This window comes from Macrobrachium nipponense, chromosome 12 (assembly GCF_015104395.2).
Source record: "Macrobrachium nipponense isolate FS-2020 chromosome 12, ASM1510439v2, whole genome shotgun sequence".
NCBI lineage: Eukaryota > Metazoa > Arthropoda > Malacostraca > Decapoda > Palaemonidae > Macrobrachium > Macrobrachium nipponense.
In genome coordinates, this window is record NC_087205.1 from 85,866,329 (window position 1) to 85,886,228 (window position 19,900).

General features: G+C 37.8%; 1 long non-coding RNA gene across 1 annotated transcript in view; it reads left to right on the forward strand.

Moving 5' to 3' along the window:
• Positions 1-18,700, forward strand: part of LOC135224634 (uncharacterized) — a 29,978-nt gene extending 11,278 nt beyond the window's left edge. Inside the window, exons 2-4 of the long non-coding RNA XR_010316789.1 lie at positions 12,803-12,886; positions 14,486-14,732; positions 15,927-18,700. This is a non-coding gene — a long non-coding RNA (uncharacterized LOC135224634). The remainder of the gene's footprint in view (positions 1-12,802; positions 12,887-14,485; positions 14,733-15,926) is intronic.
• Positions 18,701-19,900: the final 1,200 nt, after the last annotated feature.

Sequence of the window (19,900 nt, forward strand, 5' to 3'; positions counted from 1 at the left end):
CTGTCTTGTTGCAATCTTATATTTTAAGTCATTTGCGCCAGGTTGACGGATTACATGAGTAAGACCTAAGAGTAGAGGCTTTCATTGCATCATTTTTCACTATCATTATATATCTGATGACCTTGTTTACTCCATTTTTTATCGTTCTTTATCTTTACTCTTCTTACTGTTATACCTCAGCTTTTTCGAGGGCACACACAGAATTGAATGCCATGAGGAATATCATGTATCAGACCGGAAAAAGGTACTGCTCGTCTTTGGTTACAAGTGAAATTTGGGATATGAAAAACCTCCTCTCAATAAGTTACACTCACACGTACATTATTTAATATATATATATATATATATATATATATATATATATATATATATATATATATATATATATATATATATATATATATATATATATATATACAGAGAGAGAGAGAGAGAGAGAGAGAGAGAGAGAGAGAGAGAGTATGTGTGTGCCTTTTTGAGTTTATGCTCGTATCATTAAATACACAGTTCAAGTTACCAAGCGCAAGTATAAACTCATGTACGAGACTACATGAAGTGCAATTTCCAGTTATTCTTATCTCAACAATGAGTTCTTTGCTGTACTGAAATGATTTTACATGCCATTTCACTCATAACTAAAGATTTTTAAAAAGTCAGCACAAAAGACCATTAGCTAACAAATGAATGGCGTGCGATAACAGCCAATTTGGTTATGGCGATGAGTTATCGAACCCTAAAAGTTAAGAGTAAAATATATCACTTTAAAACAAAGGCCATTGCATGATATCAGTCACTGGAAAACGATGAGACCTGCCAATTCTAAAACAGAAAAATGAAAAGAGTAAATAATAAATAATTAGATTTTAAAGTAAACAAAGCCTCTCAAAATTGCTTGCGTTAACAACATGCCTGATGTACGATATTTTTCAGCCAGAATTAAGGCCTACCTACTCCCGACACTGTCCCGGCCCAGAGTTTGAACCAAATACTCCCCTAGTAGAGCACCTGTGGGGCATAATGGGTGTTCCATCAACCTTCTCGATAGGTTCTCCGTCCCCTGTTCATTGTAATGATCGTTAACTCAGATCGTATCAGTTTCATCTTCCAGTTGCTTCCTCACGGCGTTGCATAACACGAAGATTCTGGCAAATAGCAGAAAAATGGCAGGCACGAAAAATGTTTACGTTAAGGTATTTGCTGGATAAAATGAGTTTTTGTATTTATATGACGGCATCATTGATAAATTAAATCATTAAATACGTATTTCCAGCCGAAATCATTGGGCTGGTAGCTATAGTAACAAACCTATTAGACTTGGGAAAACTGGCTCTTGTTTTTATAGTAAAATGAATAATCAAAATATGTAGTTGCTATCATTAAGAAAAGAATTCCCGTGTTCAGCTCAAATATCGAAGTAAAAAATCAGGTACTCCAAAATTTAAAATAACACCCAAAATTGTAACATAAATCTTTTACGCTTGAAGATGAAAGGCAAAAACCCAACTCGTGCAACCCAGATATTCAAAAGGAAATAAAAAATGAGTCGAAAATAAAATTATCCAGTGATCCGACTCATCATGCAACATGGCCGCGTTATAAACACCGAGAGCCCATAATGACTGGCAAAAGCTGACTAAGCGATGAGTAAGAGCGCCGATACCCCACCTGCGAACAACTCTGAAGAGATGTAAATGTCAGTCTAGGTCACACTGCTGAGATGTGAGTTCTAATCGAGAGAGTGAGAGAGGAAGATTTAAATATATATATATATATATATATATATATATAATATAGAATATATATATATATATATATATATATAAAGACAAATTCCACGAAGGAAAAAGAAATGACGGAGTTCTGAAAGGCTGTGGAGAACTCCGTCGCTATATTCAATTATATTTATTTATATATTCATCACGTTCCATTTTTTTTCGTGATTTAGTTATATATACCTTATATATATATATATATATATATATATATATATATATATATATAGAGTATATATATATATATATATATATATATATATATCTATATATATATATATATATATATATATATATAGAGAGAGAGAGAGAGAGAGAGAGAGAGAGAGAGAGAGAGAGAGAGAGAGAGACGTTCCCTTTCATGAATCTTCGATATAGCTTTTCTCTGAAAATAATAACAGCCACCATGATGGATTTCCTGCATCTTATACAAAACAAAGGAGAGAGAGAGAGAGAGAGAGAGAGCCGCCGCCCAACTGTTAGCGACCTCGGGGTGCTATTGTTCATGCTCTGACAAATTCAGTTACGTTTAAATGTTCTTAATTGCTCAATTTTTATTATTTGTGCTGTTCGCCATCTTCTTCCCTTCTCCTTCTTCGTAAAGGAGGAGAAGAAAGCGCGTGAAATGGAGATCTGCTCCTTCATTCTACCTCCCCTTACTTCTTCCTAATGAGCACCATATTCTTTGGAAGATTGAATTCCAAATCAGTGGCCCCTTTTGTGGGCTTGTTCCTTATGAGTAGGGTTCAACTTCTGAATAATAATAATAATAATTATGGAAAAAGAAACCCACAATGACAAGTATGCAAACTACTTAAGTATTTCCATGGTATTACACTTACAAGCAAGCAAGTTATACTCAGTAATTTTGTTGGTTTCTTTTTCCATCTTCAGAAGAAAACTGAAAGAAGTTTTTGTTAGGTTCAATAATAATAATAATAATAATAATAATAATAATAATAATAATAATAATAATAATCTTGCGAAAAGGCGAGCGCCTTTGGGCCGCTATGGTCACCTTTCACAAACTTGTTGTCAAGGGAACACTATAAATAAACAGGGAGCGTAATCTTCCTCCATCATGAATGATGTATGTAGTTGAGTAACAAGACGGACGGGAAGAGAGAGAGAGAGAGAGAGAGAGAGAGAGAGAGAGAGAGAGAGAGAGAGAGATCTGGCAAGAATAAATGTGAAGAAGGAAAGAGAAACTGGACCGTGGGTACAAAAGAACGAAGAGATATACAGATAACCACTGGTATGACAGAGAGTAAACAAAAAATAATCATGGGAAGACAATGCTGTATATCCAACTGGACTGGAAATATAACAGGAAATAATAATTTATTGATATAACAAAGGAAACCATGCGAGAACAGCAGTGAACAAAGGGTCATAGCCGCGGCTCAAAAATAGTTTGCAAATAGTTTTGACCAGCATATAATCACTAAACTGGGCTAATAAAGTAAGAGAGATGGTCTGCAGTAATGCCTGATAAAAGATGTGGCAGATAAGGAAAGATGAATGAAGCAGCGGACATTTTCAAGCAAACCACGACAGGAAACGACAGGAATGAAAGAAATCTCCCAAGAGACGGGGAGAGGGAGAAAGGCCGTCGTTACACTTGTCTTCAAATTTCACAGTTCGTTTAGGGCCGTCATGGATGGAGACCTATGGAGGGATGCCAAAGAGGTCATGAGAGAATTTTCGATTGGAAATTCGATCTCGTTTCTACGAGAACCGGTCCTCACAAGTCTGCGAAGCGGCCTGTTTCCGATCTGTGAGGGAAGGCGCTCCGAGATTATAAGGTGGGAAGGTTAGAAAAAGCAAATACTAATAATAATGATAATAATAATAAATACTTCTAAGATGTGGCGCCTTCCTCCATGTTTGTTTGATTAGCTGACCTGCTTCTGTTTGACGTGACAATGAGGGCTAGGAACCCTTTCATTCTCCTTATTATCGAGCTACATTTTGAAAGCTATTGTCCGTATATCGTCCTTTTGATCACTGACTTAATCATCTTTAAGTCTGGTTAGTGTTTGGGAGTTTTTCACCAATTAACAACAAATGCTGTTTGGACAACTCTGTTACTATCACTGGAACATACGACAAGCCGTGGAGACCTGGTAGGAGAAACAAAGGGTCACAATTGACAACATAGTAGATACGGCAGAGCCTCGTGTATACAAACACACATACACACACGCGCGCGAGCGCGTTCGTCCTATATCTTTACATGTAGTACACGTATTCTATAGCCAAACACAGACGGCAGCTATCAAGTTGAGCCTAAAAACAAAATTTCCCTTGTTAAACGTGAGGACACATCTCCACAGCATCTAAGAACTTTCCTTCGACTTTCTTGACTCGCTTTCCCCATATGACCACGAGCCGGTGAAATTTCAAGCCATTGAGACCAAGGTCCAAAAGAAAGATTCTCTGGTCTTTGCATGAAAACCTCTTCTTGCCTGGGAAAACCCGTTTCCAAAATAATACTTATGAGAGGTAGAGGAGGCGGTTCGGTAAAAATATTGACGTTCAGCCACTTTCGCAAGGTAGAGGTCGTTTTCGAACTCCTTAGACAGGGATTTCTCTTTCCCCACAATTTAGGTTTTAATTCTTTACGGAATTTCATAAAAATTAACGTCAATCGCTTTCTTTTCAGACCTATAGAAAACAAATTTGTTTCGACCTTATCTTAATATGTGGGTAGAGCACTTAAAACTTAGATTCCTCAGACATCTGAATTTTCCACATCGTTTCATTAACTCACTCCTTCACTGCGTTCGAAAGTATAGGCCTCATTTTGACCCAGCACAACTTGAACCAGACCCTCCCTCCAATATAATTTCTTGGCGTCCTCTTAATCCAGTAATTGTTCAAGGACGGAATTGGCAAACTTTCATAACTGAAACAGCACCAGTAGAGTATTCTGGAAGATGTCATCCTAAAGCTCATTCAGGCAGGAAAAAGAAACTGAACTAAAAATCGTAAGCTTTGGATGATTGTGATATGTGTAACTAAAGTATTCTCAAATACGAAATAAGTTTTATTCATTGGTGCTGAAGAGAATTCATCAAATAACAGTGACTGATGGGTATTATTAAGTTCAGTACTGTATTATTAACTCATACTTATCACAAACGAGAGATGCCCTAGGAGTTCTGATAATGCGGTTCTCCATCTTCTTGTTGGTAGAAGTAAGACAGGAGAATTTTTGGGTACACAAGCAGCGTACCTCCTTCCTCACCACACCCTTCTTGTTGTCGGGTGGGAAGGCCTTTGAGGGAGGGCATAGCAGATTGAAGAGCCACTAAAGCAAGGTGAAAGAGGTTAAGAAAAAAAAAGGTAACTACAAACAAGTAACGCCGTAGGAGGCGTCGTGGAATTTCCATCTGGGTCCAGTTTTGCCTGTGCTTTGCTTCCAACGAGTTTGCTTTTCGTTTTGCCTTGAGAAATACCCGCATGATTTTACGCTCGAGTAGCGTTTCATGCGCTTATCAGAGGAATGTGGAGAGCTCTGTGTGATGCTGATATTCATTTCGACTGCTGCTGCCTCAAGGTTTCTCTTACTTTCTTTGGGTCAGGCAGAGGAACCGAATTAGTAAAAGTAAGGCAAACGTTATTGAAAGCTGATTATTGTAAACCAACGCTCTGAACTCTTCGCACAGACAAAGCACATCTAGACATACACACAGATATAAATATATATATATATATATATATATATATATATATATATATATATATATATATATATGTGTGTGTGTGTGTAGGGTGTATGTATGTATGTGTATGTGTACATGCATTCCGTTTGAATACCATCCCACAGACGCACACATGGATAGGAGCACACGCAGTGTCAAAAGAACAAAGGGAAGGGTTTAATAATAAAACAAAATAAGATAATATCACAGTAAGTTTTCTAGCGCTGACTTCTGCCTAGAAATCGAACACTGAAGTCATATAGTCGAACTTAAACAAGACAGCGTAAATGGAAATATTTCCAGCACTTTCGTCCAACATGCAAATTGAATAAACAGTTCCTCTCCGAGCGAGATGAAGTACGACAAGATAAAAAAGCAAGTTATACTTCAGCGCGTAATCCACAATTGGGTGAGGCAGCGGGTCGTCTTGAGATGGCCGTGATCCGCTCCCATGACATCATTTTGAGATCATCACTATTAATAAAAGCGTTCGCTTTTCTGCTTAATTTCTCCTGAGAGCATTTTAAGATCTGAGGTTAGATTATCTCATTGTTTCCTGAGACTATTTTGGCGTCATCTCGGGTAATGAAGCGCAAACGCTTCTCTGTTGGCTTTCTTATCTCACTTGTACATTATCTCTCCATCTTACGCAACCATTTTATACATCATTTCGATTATGAAGAGCAAATGCTGCTCTGCTTTCACTGTTAAATCTTAATGGAGTATCTTACTGTATCGTGAAAAGCTTTTGATGAAATTTCACCGATAAAAAGCGAACGCTCCTCCTCTTTGTTGTGTCTCTTAGTTTAAAATTTCTATTCTTTCAACGTTCATCTATCAGCTCTTATTCTTATCTTCTACTTTCTTAATCGGCTTTTAGTCAGTTGGTTTTTTAATGTACATTTTTCCTTTAGTCTACTAGGTGGCATAAAAATGAGTCCAAAAGTACAATTCAAATCAATTGATAAATGAAAATTAAGTAAAGGAAATATAACGCCTAAACCCTCTGTGACCAGAGCGAGATGACCTCCGTGACTCACTGCTTAGTGAACGGATGTGGGGAGGGGGTACCGGTGTTGGGGTCCCATTATTAGGTTAGCAGTGTATATAAGGAAAACTGCATAATCTTTACATTCGTGCTCAAGTAAAGCACAAAACATGCAGGAGAAACACACGCTTATGCAAATGTTTTAGGTAATACACTGATACAGGACGAAAAATGCATCCATTCATGCATGGTGAAAATATACATGCGCAGGTACGTATCGTAATTAGGTCCAAGTACAAATACACGGATACATATTGCAATAAGCATAACTGCATACATACATAACGAACATGCATATTTTCGTATAGAGAAAGACCCGTGAAATCCAGATAAGAAAAGGAGAGATTCTGCGTTGATATTCGTGAAAGTGACATTTCCTGTCCAGATAAGATTCGAAAGAAAGGTCTCGAAAGACAAAGAGAAACTTCTCGTCGGCAGGGAAAGAAAAGGGAAAGTCATCATCGATCTTATTGTTCTGAAGGAAAGGAGATGGAAAAGAGAAACAATGGCCGTTTCATTATATCAGATTAAATCTTATTTCCTGTCGGGTATATTATCGCGGTGAACGATTAATGTCGTCTTTTGATTGTTTCATTGTTTTTTTTTATTTAAAATGAATAATTATCACATCACCATGATTCATATAAATTATTCGAGCTACAAAGGTTCTTTAATATCTAATTCGCTCCACCTCGGAAGTAATATATTTATGTAAACCGAAGGGGAATTTTTTATAGTTAATAATAATATTATTATCAACTGAAAAATTCCCCTTCGGTTTACATATATGATAACATATTAATTCCGAGGTAGAGCGAATTAGATATTAAAAGACATTTGGAGCTCGAATAATGTATTTAAGATTTTCATTGACAGAAGCGTCGTATGAGAGGAGGTGGCTGTAGACAGTTCAGTAAAGCGGTCACTGCCACATTCAGTCTTCTGTCGCCGATGCAAAAAACAAAATCATTCGTGACCTCGCAGCCAATGCGTATACACCTTACAGAATCTTCATTAGCAGCACGTCGAGCTCCTCACAAATGGTTCGCCGCTCTGCTTTCTCTACTCTCCGTTTCCACCTTTCAGGGATACGAAGGTCCTTTCATTTTGAAACTGGCACCACGTAGTCTCTTTTAATTCATTACTCATATTCACGTTTATGTATCAGTATTTTTGCGCGTTTCCAAATGTCGCTCAAGTTAAAATGAAATTGCACATCTCGGATACGGTCCCAACACAACGAAGACAAATAACTATGCAAAAAATGGTTAAAAAAAAAAAAAATCGTAAATAAATTTTGAAACATAGCTGTAAATAACAGTCCATCATCCGTATTTTGTATTCTGATCGCATATAAACCTGCCACAATAATGAAAAAAAGGGAAACTTTTATTTAACAAACCAACTAACGTCCCTTAACTTTATTTTCTGCACATTCTCACTTCGGAGTCTTACATACTGGAAAAATCCGGATAGACCCAAAGTCAGCGCATGTTAAAAATCCCATTAGAGAGAGAGAGAGAGAGAGAGAGAGAGAGAGAGAGAGAGAGAGAGAGATTCGTCAACTGTGTTCTCTTGATGAACAAAGGAAAGGTTGTTTCATTGTGTATATTTTCCATTTTACCATATTATTCGGAAGTCACGTAAAGTCGTTGGTCCCGTTGCTGAATAACCACTGGTTCCATGCAACGTAAAAACACCATACAAACAAATAAACAAACAAACAAACATATTCTTCGTCTGTGACCAGTATTTTCGCTTCACTGATAGTTCTTTCTTTCTTCAAACGAGAAGTTTCTTCATTACCAAGGTATTAATCATCACATGTAAAGAAGATAATTGCCTTAATGAATACATGAAGAAATGTTATGAAAAAATGTTTCAAGTCGAAAGTTTCATTATAAGTCTTCTTCCCATTAGAAGTTATGAAGAAGAAATCTTTTAGGTGACAAAAATATTATGGAATTCGTGACTACGTAACTCACAGTCACCATCTGTCGAGAAAAGTGCAGTGAGCCAGCTGCCCCATCCCGAAATATCAGTGCTTAGAAGACTGCACCAGGCTATGCAAGGCTAACGTGAGGGGTAATGGGTCACCCGGAGACCTGACACGATAAGGGTCCGTGACAACAGAATGAGGTGTCCGTGCTTCCTTTCCGCTTTTAGGAAGAGTCGTCAAATCTGCCGTAGTGTTTTGTCTTCAGGGTCAGATTTGCTAAACAGTCATCTCGAATTGCATTTTTTTTTTTTTGTAGCGTTTCATGATGTGTTTTCCTATGACTTATAATATCTGCGTATTTTCATTCCAAAATGAGTTCTTTACCTTCAAGCTAAACAAAACTGAGAAGAAGAAAACAAGCTTATCTTAGATCAGAGGGCGAATACTAGAGTGAAAAATGCCCCATAAACACAGCGGTCGATTAACTTTCCAAAAAATTTCACCCTCACGTGGACTGACTGGCCTCTCTCCCTTGCGGCCACGAGCATATCCACCAGAAGTCTCCCGATGACTTTGCATTCGGTGGAGGTCAATTATCTCGTGAGAGGTTTCCGCGTCCTTTATCTCTTCGATCGAGACAAGTGAATTAACGAAAGTATTCTTTGAGAAATCGTAAAAGTTAGCCAAAAGTGACAAGAGGAACTGACTGAGGAAGAAAGAGAAATTCAGGATATATTTGTTTTGCTTACTGTTCTTCCAGCTAATATACTGACTTTTCCACGGGTTGCATATCTTTCAACAGAGAGAGAGAGAGAGTTGTTCAGATATTGCATTTATATACAGTAGATGGATAGTAGCCACCATTATATACGGGATAAATATCATACATACTCTTTCACCAATGAGCCGTTTTCCTTAACAGTTGGCACAAGACAAAACCAAAACATAAGTCACTGGCACCTTATTCCCTTAGCTGCTTACCAAAATGAACTTTTCAAAAAAAAAAAAAAAAAAAACCCTAGTCACACCACCTTCCATTCCCATACAACTGACACGCTAATCGCCCAATACTTTCTTGGTCTCTCTCATTCATTCCAACAGCGAATTCCACACACTTTTCACCAGCGACTTGTCGTCCCACTTGAGCAAAACACATCGAAACAGTCTCAACCATCTTTTCTCCCGGGATAACAATTTGACCCTCTCTTCTCCGCTATGGTCACCCGTTCAGCCCTTCATACTTTACGCATACCATACAAGCAGTTCAATTTCCACACTTGACTTTCACTACAGGAGAGTTGGCTCATGCAATCCCGTCTTGGATTCCATAAATGAAGGGAGTCTCTTCTCAGTCTTTTGCACATTCTTTATATATATATATATATATATATATATTATATATATATATATATATATATATATGTGTGTGTGTGTGTGTGTGTGTATATATAGTATGTGTGTGTGTTTGCGGTCCGAAAATTGCCCCTTAAGAACATGGGAACAGCAATGAATACGAGAGAGAGAGAGAGAGAGAGAGAGAGAGAGAGAGAGAGAGAGAACACCCTTTTTAAGCCCATAGCCTGCAATGAGCATGTGTTATCGGGAGTTGTTGAATGCAGGGTACACGTTGAATGAGGAGATTCGTGACTCCTAAGAGCTGCCTTTAAAATTTCCAACACGGAAGTTCGGTGGGCGTATCCTCGATTCGGACATAAGTAAGTAAGCACGACTTCCATCGTTGGGTACACGTAGGTGAAAACTGATTCTTCGGGTGATTAATGATAGACAGGTAGACATTGCAAAAAAGAGGAGCAGAGTGAATTTCTGATGCGAAAGTATAGAAAACGGAAATAAGCATAAAACAAATAAGAAGATGAGATCAGACAGCATTGGAAATATGATATAATTAACATACTTTTCGAGTTCCTATATTTTCATCCAGGTATTCAAATTAAATGACTGCCGAGAGTCTCAGGAGTCACACGTGCGTATACAGTTGACTTATGATGAACAGAATAATAGGCGAATATACTTGTGTTAGTTAATAGTTTGCAAATATAATTGTCCCACATTACATACGTAAACATGTCTATACGTATAATTGCATGTATGCGGAAATAGGTTTGTTTATATATATATAATATATATATATATATATATATATATATATATATATATATATATATATATAGTATATAAATATATTTCTGATTTAAGGAAACTTCCTACTGTCCCATGGTCATCCAATTACTTCCAGACCTCGAATAAGAGGAAAGGCGCACTAAACGGCAACAGTTTTGAAAAATAAAAGACAGGGTTCCGAGAGGATGAAGCATGAAGAAATTTTAAAGGAAAATAAGATGATATAGAAGGAAAACGTGGCCTCTTGAAAAAAACAAGGGAAAAACGCAGTTTTTAAAAGGATACAGTTTTGCCTACAAATAGGAGCAATAATAAATGGGATTAATGAATAACAGAAGTAGTGACTCTTCCATGTCCAGTTAGTATAACAAACAACAATAAAACCAGCAGTGCACATTAAACAGAATTAGTTGACATTAAAGGCTCCATTAAAGCTGAAGTGACCGAAACGCCTCTTTTTAAGAGCCAGAGAATGAGAGGCTTTATTAAAGCCGGAACGACCTCTCCTCCTCCATATAAGCAAAGTGCTCCAATGATGCAGCGAAGCACCTGCCGTGACTTGCATATTCCACCCGCAGGTTCCTTGTTTCGACTCAGCTGTCGGCGATGGTGGTCGGGAGCGGAGGTGGTCGGAATGGCGAAATCAAAACATTTCGGATTTTGGTAACAGGGGAATCTCATTCTCTCTTTTGCGTACACTCACGTACAAGGTTCCTCTGTGAGTACACGAACGGATAAACACACACTCAACTCCAAAACCGAATAGAAGGAAGTTTTAGCGATTAGTCAGGACAGTGCCGTGTGCAAATCTGATCGGACGATTGCAACGGTCCTTAGATATTTGGTGCAAGAGACAGTGGGTCGCAATGAGGTGTGAAACTCACCAGGAAGAGCCAGCCATTATACGGCACATTTAGGCAGTTTTTAGTTCAAGACATAAACTTAACAGGAAGCCGTTCGGTTCGTTTTGTAAACCCGCTGAAATGCGAAAAATTATATATTTCTTCACAATTTCCATGTAACACGGTCCTACGTCATTGAAACAGGCCGTTGAGGATTCAAGCAAAGCCAAATTAAGCGAAATCCTTGCCACGGAAAAATGTCGTTTAGTAGTTTGCCACATGACTTCTGGGGACATGAAACAGATCTTGTCAATGTTATGTCTATTATTAACCCGGATACTTCGAGTAGTCTTTTGATCTTGGAAATAACTGTCATGTTACTGCTCCAAATAACTGTCATGTCACTGCTCCCGTTCTCGGTGATACGTCTGTTAACCGTGATATTCCGAAATAGCTGCCATTTCATCGATCCATTTCCCATTCGAAGTCAAAGATAATATGTAGCTGAACTCCTGCTACACCTTTTTGGCAAGTTCCCAGTGAGCTTGAAGGTGACTCGCGCACCTGCTGACACCCTTTTCTCCGTGGAAGAAGAAGAAGAAGAAGAAGAAGAAGAAGAAGGAACCTTCGTTTTATAATCTTATTGCAATGCAACTATTTGAATAATAATAAGGAAAATTTACTCATAGCTTATAAGCATTTAAAAACACAATAAGGCGAAGCAGATAAGATGAAATTTTAGGAAATGCACTCCATAAGCATTCTAGGTGTTTTTGGAATACTCGCCAAAAATGATAAACATAAAAACCCAATTGGCATATCCACCAAAGATAGCTGAACATGGCTGGATCCTACCAGAAGACGCAAAAGCAGGCCAGACCTAAATTCGCTTTCTTCAACACGGAGAGGGGAAAAATGGTGAGAAAATAGGAGAGGATCGTGAGAGGAGATGAGTCCACTTTCCTGTCTAATTCTTTATAAGATCCAAAAGCGGCGCCTGAAAAAATGCTCTTTTGGGGCCAAAAGGTTGAGCTTACGAGTAAAAAACTGCACGAGCGACTAGCCTGAGATGAAAGAAGTTTTCTCTCTCTCTCTCTCTCTCTCTCTCTCTCTCGCTCACACACACACACACACACACAAACATCTGTTGTTTTTTAGTCTTGATTCACCAAATGCAGAACAAAGCAAAACAAAATGCAGCCGAAAGTATTCTTCACAGTCTGTTATGGGACCAATTTGTTATAGATTAGATATATCAACTTGACGACTTCTTATCTTATCATTATTAGAGATAACGAACTTTCAAAACATATTTTGTGTCAAAACTAACGGTGTCCATTCTTATTTTTCAGATGAATTTCTTAGCCTTTTGGATAACCGCGATGTTTATCATCGGATCGGCGTCTACAGAAGGGGAGACACTCTCTGACAATGAGGTAAGCTTGTGAATAAATGCATGCATGTCTCCCTGCCTGGAATGTCCTCATATTATGCGGATTTTCTACCATTTACGCAGCTTACATTCACCAATTAATTTGTACGGATTAAAAAAAATCTTTCCGAGTTTGTTACCAATTGTCAATTTTCAAGAGTCAGTTCATGTAGGTTTGTAGTTCAATTCACCATTTTACATAAAGATTATTGTTGATTTCGTTTGTCAATGAATGATTAAAAGGTCACTCTCAAGTAAGTTTCATTCTTTTATGGATCTTAAAGATTTTAAAGGGTTTCATGGAGGGAGCTGATATTTATGGGAACATTTTTTTTAATAATCCGCTCTTGGATTGACTAAAAGCAGCTAGAATATTTGCTTCATAATGGACATGATTGTGGTGAACAGAATTTAACTTGAAAGTTACTGACAAAATAAGAAGGCAGTCACAACAAAAAATTGTAAGAAACTCCAAGGTGAATTTTCTCTAGATTTAGTTTAATTTTGAGCCCTGGAATTAAGCCTTGTGTCTTGCCCCCCCCCCCCCCACCCCCCCCCCCCCCCCCCCCCCCCCCCCCCCCCCCCCCCCCCCCCCCCCCATCTCCCTCTCTTTCTCTCTCTCTCTCACTCACTTATATACTGCATATATATTTTCCCTGCTAGATCATCTTCTAAGTTGTTGACAGAATAGTTATGAAGGGTAGTCCATCGAAGTATCCTATCCATTTCAAAATCCTAGTGTCCCTTTATCACTGTGCACCCAAAATATAAGAGATGGAATCGTTCATTCAATTCTCTTTCTAATTAATTGAAAAGTTTATTTCATCCGAAAAATTCTCGAGTACTTTGTCCATCGAAATGCGATTCTTTTTTAAGCCAAACCAAAGACTTCCACATTTTATGTAACTGTAAGAGCAAGAATTATATATAGCCTTGTTATTGCTGCCGTGAGCGCATTCCAAAAGGGTTCGATAAATACACTTTTGAACGAGAGAAAGTCGTTAACTCTAGCTCGTGTTCAATATCGTCCCTGTATGAAAATAACAGACAAATTTGTAAGGTATAGACCAATAATGGGCGGTGTACTTAGTGCGGCACACTGCGCACAGTACTGTAATGCCCCACCGGACCCTAGTTACATCTATTACTGTCCAACCATTCCCTTTGGTCCCATCATGTAGATTACCTGTCCAACTTCTTTGACTTTATTTCACTCCAATTTTTTTCCCCAATATTTAAAACCAAATCACATCAGGATCCTATTGATTTTCCCTGTTAAAGTCTGGTAGTTGACACAGTATGTTTTCAATACTTTTTCTAAATAATTTTTCATGTGATACTTCACTACATAATAGTATGAATAAGGCAATGACTAAAATATGAACCTCAGCTTAATCCGATGAAAATCTTCAGTAATATTCATGGTCACAATGACCTGTCTCCTGGTTTCCCTAATATTTCAAGACCTAGAGATTTTACTGTGAAACTCTTGAAATCCTAAAGGAATTCCATGAAGATCAAATAAAAGTACTCAGAATGCTTTAATCCGCAGCATATGATGTGAAGGTTCTTCTTCATTCTCTCTCTCTCTCTCTCTCTTCAGCTCTTGACCGTCGAGGACGAAGTCGAGGGTCGCGCATGCTATGACTGCCATGGAGGTCAAGGCGGTGGCCACGGAGGCGGAGGTTCCCATGAGGTCATAGATCACACCCAGATCCACTACGGCTCCGGAGGCTACGAAAACGGACACGTTGGGTGGTGGGGCTTTGGATTCGGCGGTCTCGCCATCATCATCGTCCCCATCATCGGTCTCAATATCGCCATCGTTATCCTCCTGGCCATTATCTTAAGTAAGCATCAGCTGTTGCCGAAGGCGGTCATCTAAATCGCTCTCGGTAGCGCTCCCTTTACGCGGATATAAGTATGTTGCATTTTGAAGAGTTATTTAACGGCAACGTACTTGATTTTGTGCATTACTGCACGGCTTCTTTGTTCAGTGTTTTCCATGAGTCCTAATTAGTATTAATGCAAGACGCTGGATGTTTTGCTATGTAAATGAGTCGTTTTCCATTCAGTGCGTCCAGTGGAAACATCATCAAAAAGCAAATAAGAATTCCGAGACTTTCATCATTAACATAATTCAACTCTGAAATATTCATTTGTCCTTGGTTATCCATGGCTTGGAAGTATATTCCTTCTTAATTACAGTTCACTTTTCGAGCCTCACATCAATGATCCTGCTGATTTCCCCAAAAGCTTTTGGTTCCAACTTATGCTTCTTTTTACTTCCGCATTGAAGTACCTGAAAGAAATATTTTGTATTCGTTTCCTAATTTGATTTTCATCTTAGCTAATTTGTCATCAGTGTTTTTTTACGTTAGGGATTAGCCCCATTAATTTTTTATCTCTTAATTTTTGTTTAATCATAATGCTATTATTATTATTCTGTTAAAAAGAATGGCAGAATCAAGCGAGTTGATTTTATATATTGTTTTTTCTATTTTCCTTACAATTCGCTTCTCAGGCTCAGCGATATTTCTGAGTAACTGGCCAATATCCATATTGGGAATTTTCAAAAAATTGTAAATGCTGAAGATAATCATTTTTTATCTGGACCTGAGATCCATTTCTAATAAAAGATTACCTTCAGCATTTATAATTTTTTGAAAATTCCCAATATGAATATTGGCCAGTTACTCCGAAACATCGCTGAGCCTGAGAAGCGAATTGTAAGGAAAATAGAAAAAAAACAATATATAAAATCAGCTCGCTTAATTCTGCCATTCTTTTTAACAGCATTTGCATAAGAGAGGGTCTTATACCAAAATATTATTTTTGTTATTTTTTTTTTTTTTTTTTGCTCTCACAGTCCTCTAATTCGACTGGGTGGTATTTATAGTATGGGGTTCCGGGTTGCATCCTGCCTCCTTAGGAGTTCATCACTTTTATTATTATTATTATTATTATTATTATTATTATTATTATTATTATTATTATTTTATTATTATTATTATTATTATTATTATTATTGTTATTATTTCCAGAACATCTCGTCAAAATCACTGAGCACTTTGGTTACGAGGAGGAACCCATTTACCAGCCCATCTACACTGGCGTTTCAACCTACCAGACGTACGATCATGGCGGAGCCTACGGAGGCGGGGCAGCCAACACCGGCTACGGAGGAGGAGCAGTCAATTCCTACGGGGGGTCTCATGTTGGCGGTTACAAGAAGAGAGTTTCGACTGACGCGAGGAGCATGGCGGACGCCCCAACTGTGAACTTTTTGTCCAGCATCGTCGGCGGCGCTCTGGATAAGTACGCCAAAGTCGACGTTGAGGAATAACGGCCATGGAGAGTCCTAGATCCAGTAGGCCATCCGGTGGCTGGCTTCATCTTTGTTACTGTTGTTGTTATTTTGTTGCTGTTCTTGTTTTTGTTATTGTATTAATTTTGTACGTATCATCGGATGGCTAGCTCCATCTCTGTTGTGTTTGTTGTTCGGACATGTCATTTGTCAACGATCTCCCTCTTTGTTGTGTTTGTTGTTTGGATCTCTCTCTTTGTTGTTGTTTTGTCTTATCATTTGATGGCTAACGCCATCTTGGCTGTTGCCTTTGTTTGTGTTGTTGTTGGTCTTCGTTTTCTTCATTGTGGAACGATCCTACAAAGCCAAAATTGTAACCGAAAAAAAATGCACCCCTCTCTGAGAGTTATATCCAAGCTTATACCTCGGTTATATGAGCCAAAGTCCATTAATTCGGACATGAATTCAGTTTTTAGAAATTTTGCCGTGATGTATGGACACCTCCCGTGAAAGTCCTGGCATTTCTACTAATAATGAACACGTAGCAAGCATATGATCCATGGTAGAACGTAATGGCTTTAAATCCGTAGTTAGATATACAAAGTTGAATTTCCGTAAGACATTTTAGTGACGTAGGACTAACGTAAGCTTATTATTCATCCCATAAAGGCTTCGACAGTGAACTCGCTTCATTGCAAAGTGATTAGAGATATGGTACCTATAGGATTTCGGCCTTGTATTTAATTTTGCCCCTCAGAAATTCGCTACTTTAAAGTAAAACAAAATTATTTTTGAGTCATCAGGAAGAGAAGGGAAACATTCATTACCCTTTCCTAAAAAAAAAAAAAATGCGTTTTCATCATGACGGACCCTTGAATTCGGGAACTTTGACAACCGAGACTTGCTGATACCCTGGTGATATTAAAATATACATTTGATGGGACAATGACTGACTTGTGACCGCTGCGCAGAACTAGCTGAAATGAACTACTTCGAATGTTCATATTCAGTTGACTTGACCGAATTACCGCTTGACTGATATATATCGTTTGACATAATATGATGTTATTCGATTTGACGTAATGACCGTCGTACTGACTTAGGACTGTTTTTATATTGAAATTTTACTTGAGTTTCTACTACAACATATCAAAGAAAACTGAATATGATAGAATGCGTATTACAAAGTTCTGTTCAAGTGAGTGACTATGCTATAATATAAAGTCGTTGACTTGCCGTTCGTTAAGATAGTAGACAAGACGTTTACGTTTTAAGTATAAACAAGTAGAGGTTTTGGCAATTGTATCTTATTTCAAGTAATTATAAATTAGTAGTACAAATGCCAGTGTACTGAAAGGTGGATGTTAAATGAAAATGTAATGTAATATATGTCATGCGGCCATTCTCTTCCTTTTCGTAAAAATTTCCAAGCATTCGTAAATACCAGTCTTATGTGTTTTTTCCTCTTTTCGTTGTTCAGTTGAGCATCGTTTGTCGTTGTTTCAGTCTTCGTTTAACACTTTGTTACGATTTCCTAAAATGGTGTTGTTAATGTTACTTGATGATCTGATTGTCTTTGTGGTACTTTTCTGTAACTCCTAAATATTTTGTTGTTGGTAGATTTGTTACTGTTATTGTGTGTTATTTTTGTTGTGATTTCTGAAAATTACCTTGTTCGTACTGTCTACGTTATGTTACTGTCTTTGTGCCATTTTATGTCCTCTAACTGTAACCACATATTCAGTTGTGTTCATTGTCAGCGTTACCTGTTACTGTAATCATTTGTGCTGACTATGGCAAATAAGAATGTCATGTTTGTCAATATGTTTACCTCTGTGATTTTTTGTTTACACGATGTTTGTTTGTCACTTAAACATTGTCTTAGATTATTGTGAAAGTTCGAGTGTGCGTCTGTTTATTTGTTACTCATGTGTTAGTTTATATGTGTTTGTGTGTGCATTTGATGTAAGTCGTTGACTGGCCAAAAGGGAACTTTCTTTGTATAGTTTCCAGTGTCATTCATTACTTGATTCCTTGTAAATATGTCTGTCAGTTCGTATGTGTCAACTTAATCGGCGTTAGTTTGAATGTCGTGTTTTTGTGCTTTGTTAAAATGAGAGCGATACAGCCACCTACCCACCTTTTGTTCGTCCTTTCGTTTGCGCTTTCGAAGATCAGTTGTCTGATGGATCTATTGCAGACGTCAGAAATAATCATAACACTCCCGTGTGCATGCACGACCATCGTATAGTGTATGCTGGTTCGTCGCATGCTAGAGTGCACCTGCCTTCTGTTGTATACCATACCATTATAATAGAGGTTAGACATTCCTATTTTAGTCTTGTTCACTGTTGTTAATGATTTCTACTGCTCCTGCTGGCGGGATTGCCAGTAGAATCACATTGGTAATGCAGTTGTTTTGTTGTAACAGTATTGTTCATAGAATAGTGATTTGTGGTTTGTATTTATTTATTTATTGAATATCGTTATCTATAAAAAGTTGCGATTAAACATTGTATTATTGACCTAATTTAGGGCATTATGTTACTTTTAGTCCGTTTAAGTCCCCAGAACTCGCTATTTTGTCTGAGTTCCTCTAGGATGTTTCTTCTCAATTAAGAGTTACTCGGCTCTTCTTCCATAGCCAATCAAGACCCGGGTTACTGTATTTATTGGTTATCATCAGAAACATGATAAATGGATGAACGGATGTTTTTCCTTGTGCACAAACGCAAGACCTGATGATCGTGTCTGTGGCAATGACGTATCCCATTCATCTGATAATAGATGTAAGACCAATACAAGGGCAAATCGTCTTGCACTCTTGAAAGCTAAACTAAAAAGAACTCCTTGGGATTTCATTAACAACTGACGGCTTAAAACTACATGAAAGCAACAATGCAAGGAGTATAATAGAGCGTAGTTCATTTGCCAACACCTCAGTCACGTCAATCATCAAATAATCAAGACATACAAAGGCCTTCAATCAATTTCCTTTCTGGAAAAGAATATCAAGATATGTCTGCATCGCGCAGAGGTCGTTGACTCTATGTAATGAATACAGTTATTGCGTTATCAAGACTTCATGAATTCCTTGAGAGGGGGATCCGCGTCTGTTATGATAAAATATCAATCTCCACACGTACTACACTGCAAAAGAGAAATGTGGCACAATTCAACCATTTCTGATGAAAATTATTAAGCAGAGAACAAATCAACAATAGTCTAGATAAGGTTATGTTAGTACTCTCATTAGAACCTTAAAACTAGTATAATGATAAACATTCTTTTTCTTTTTATCTCTAAAGGAAGCTGTCATAGTTTATTTCTGGTGATAGAAGCACTCTCGACGTGGTTCGGAAGTTCACGTAAAGCCGTTTGTCCCGTTGCTGAATAAGTACTGGTTCCATGCAACGTCAAAACCTCATACAAACAAGCATAGTTTTGCCATACTGTGTTATTAACACGTCTCTGGTGTATTTCAGACTGTATGGAGGGGTGGACCATATAGATAGAGATAGCTATGGGGCAGACTATGCACCGTGGATAGTTTTTTGCTAACTTTTAAATTAAAGAGTCCAGATGCTGATCCACTTTTTTTTTATCTGCCTTTCTTCATTGTTTCATATGCCTCCAGCCATACAAACCAACAATAGCTTAATAAAAAAAATTACACACGGAAACTTTACGCCCGATTTCAGTATTTTATGA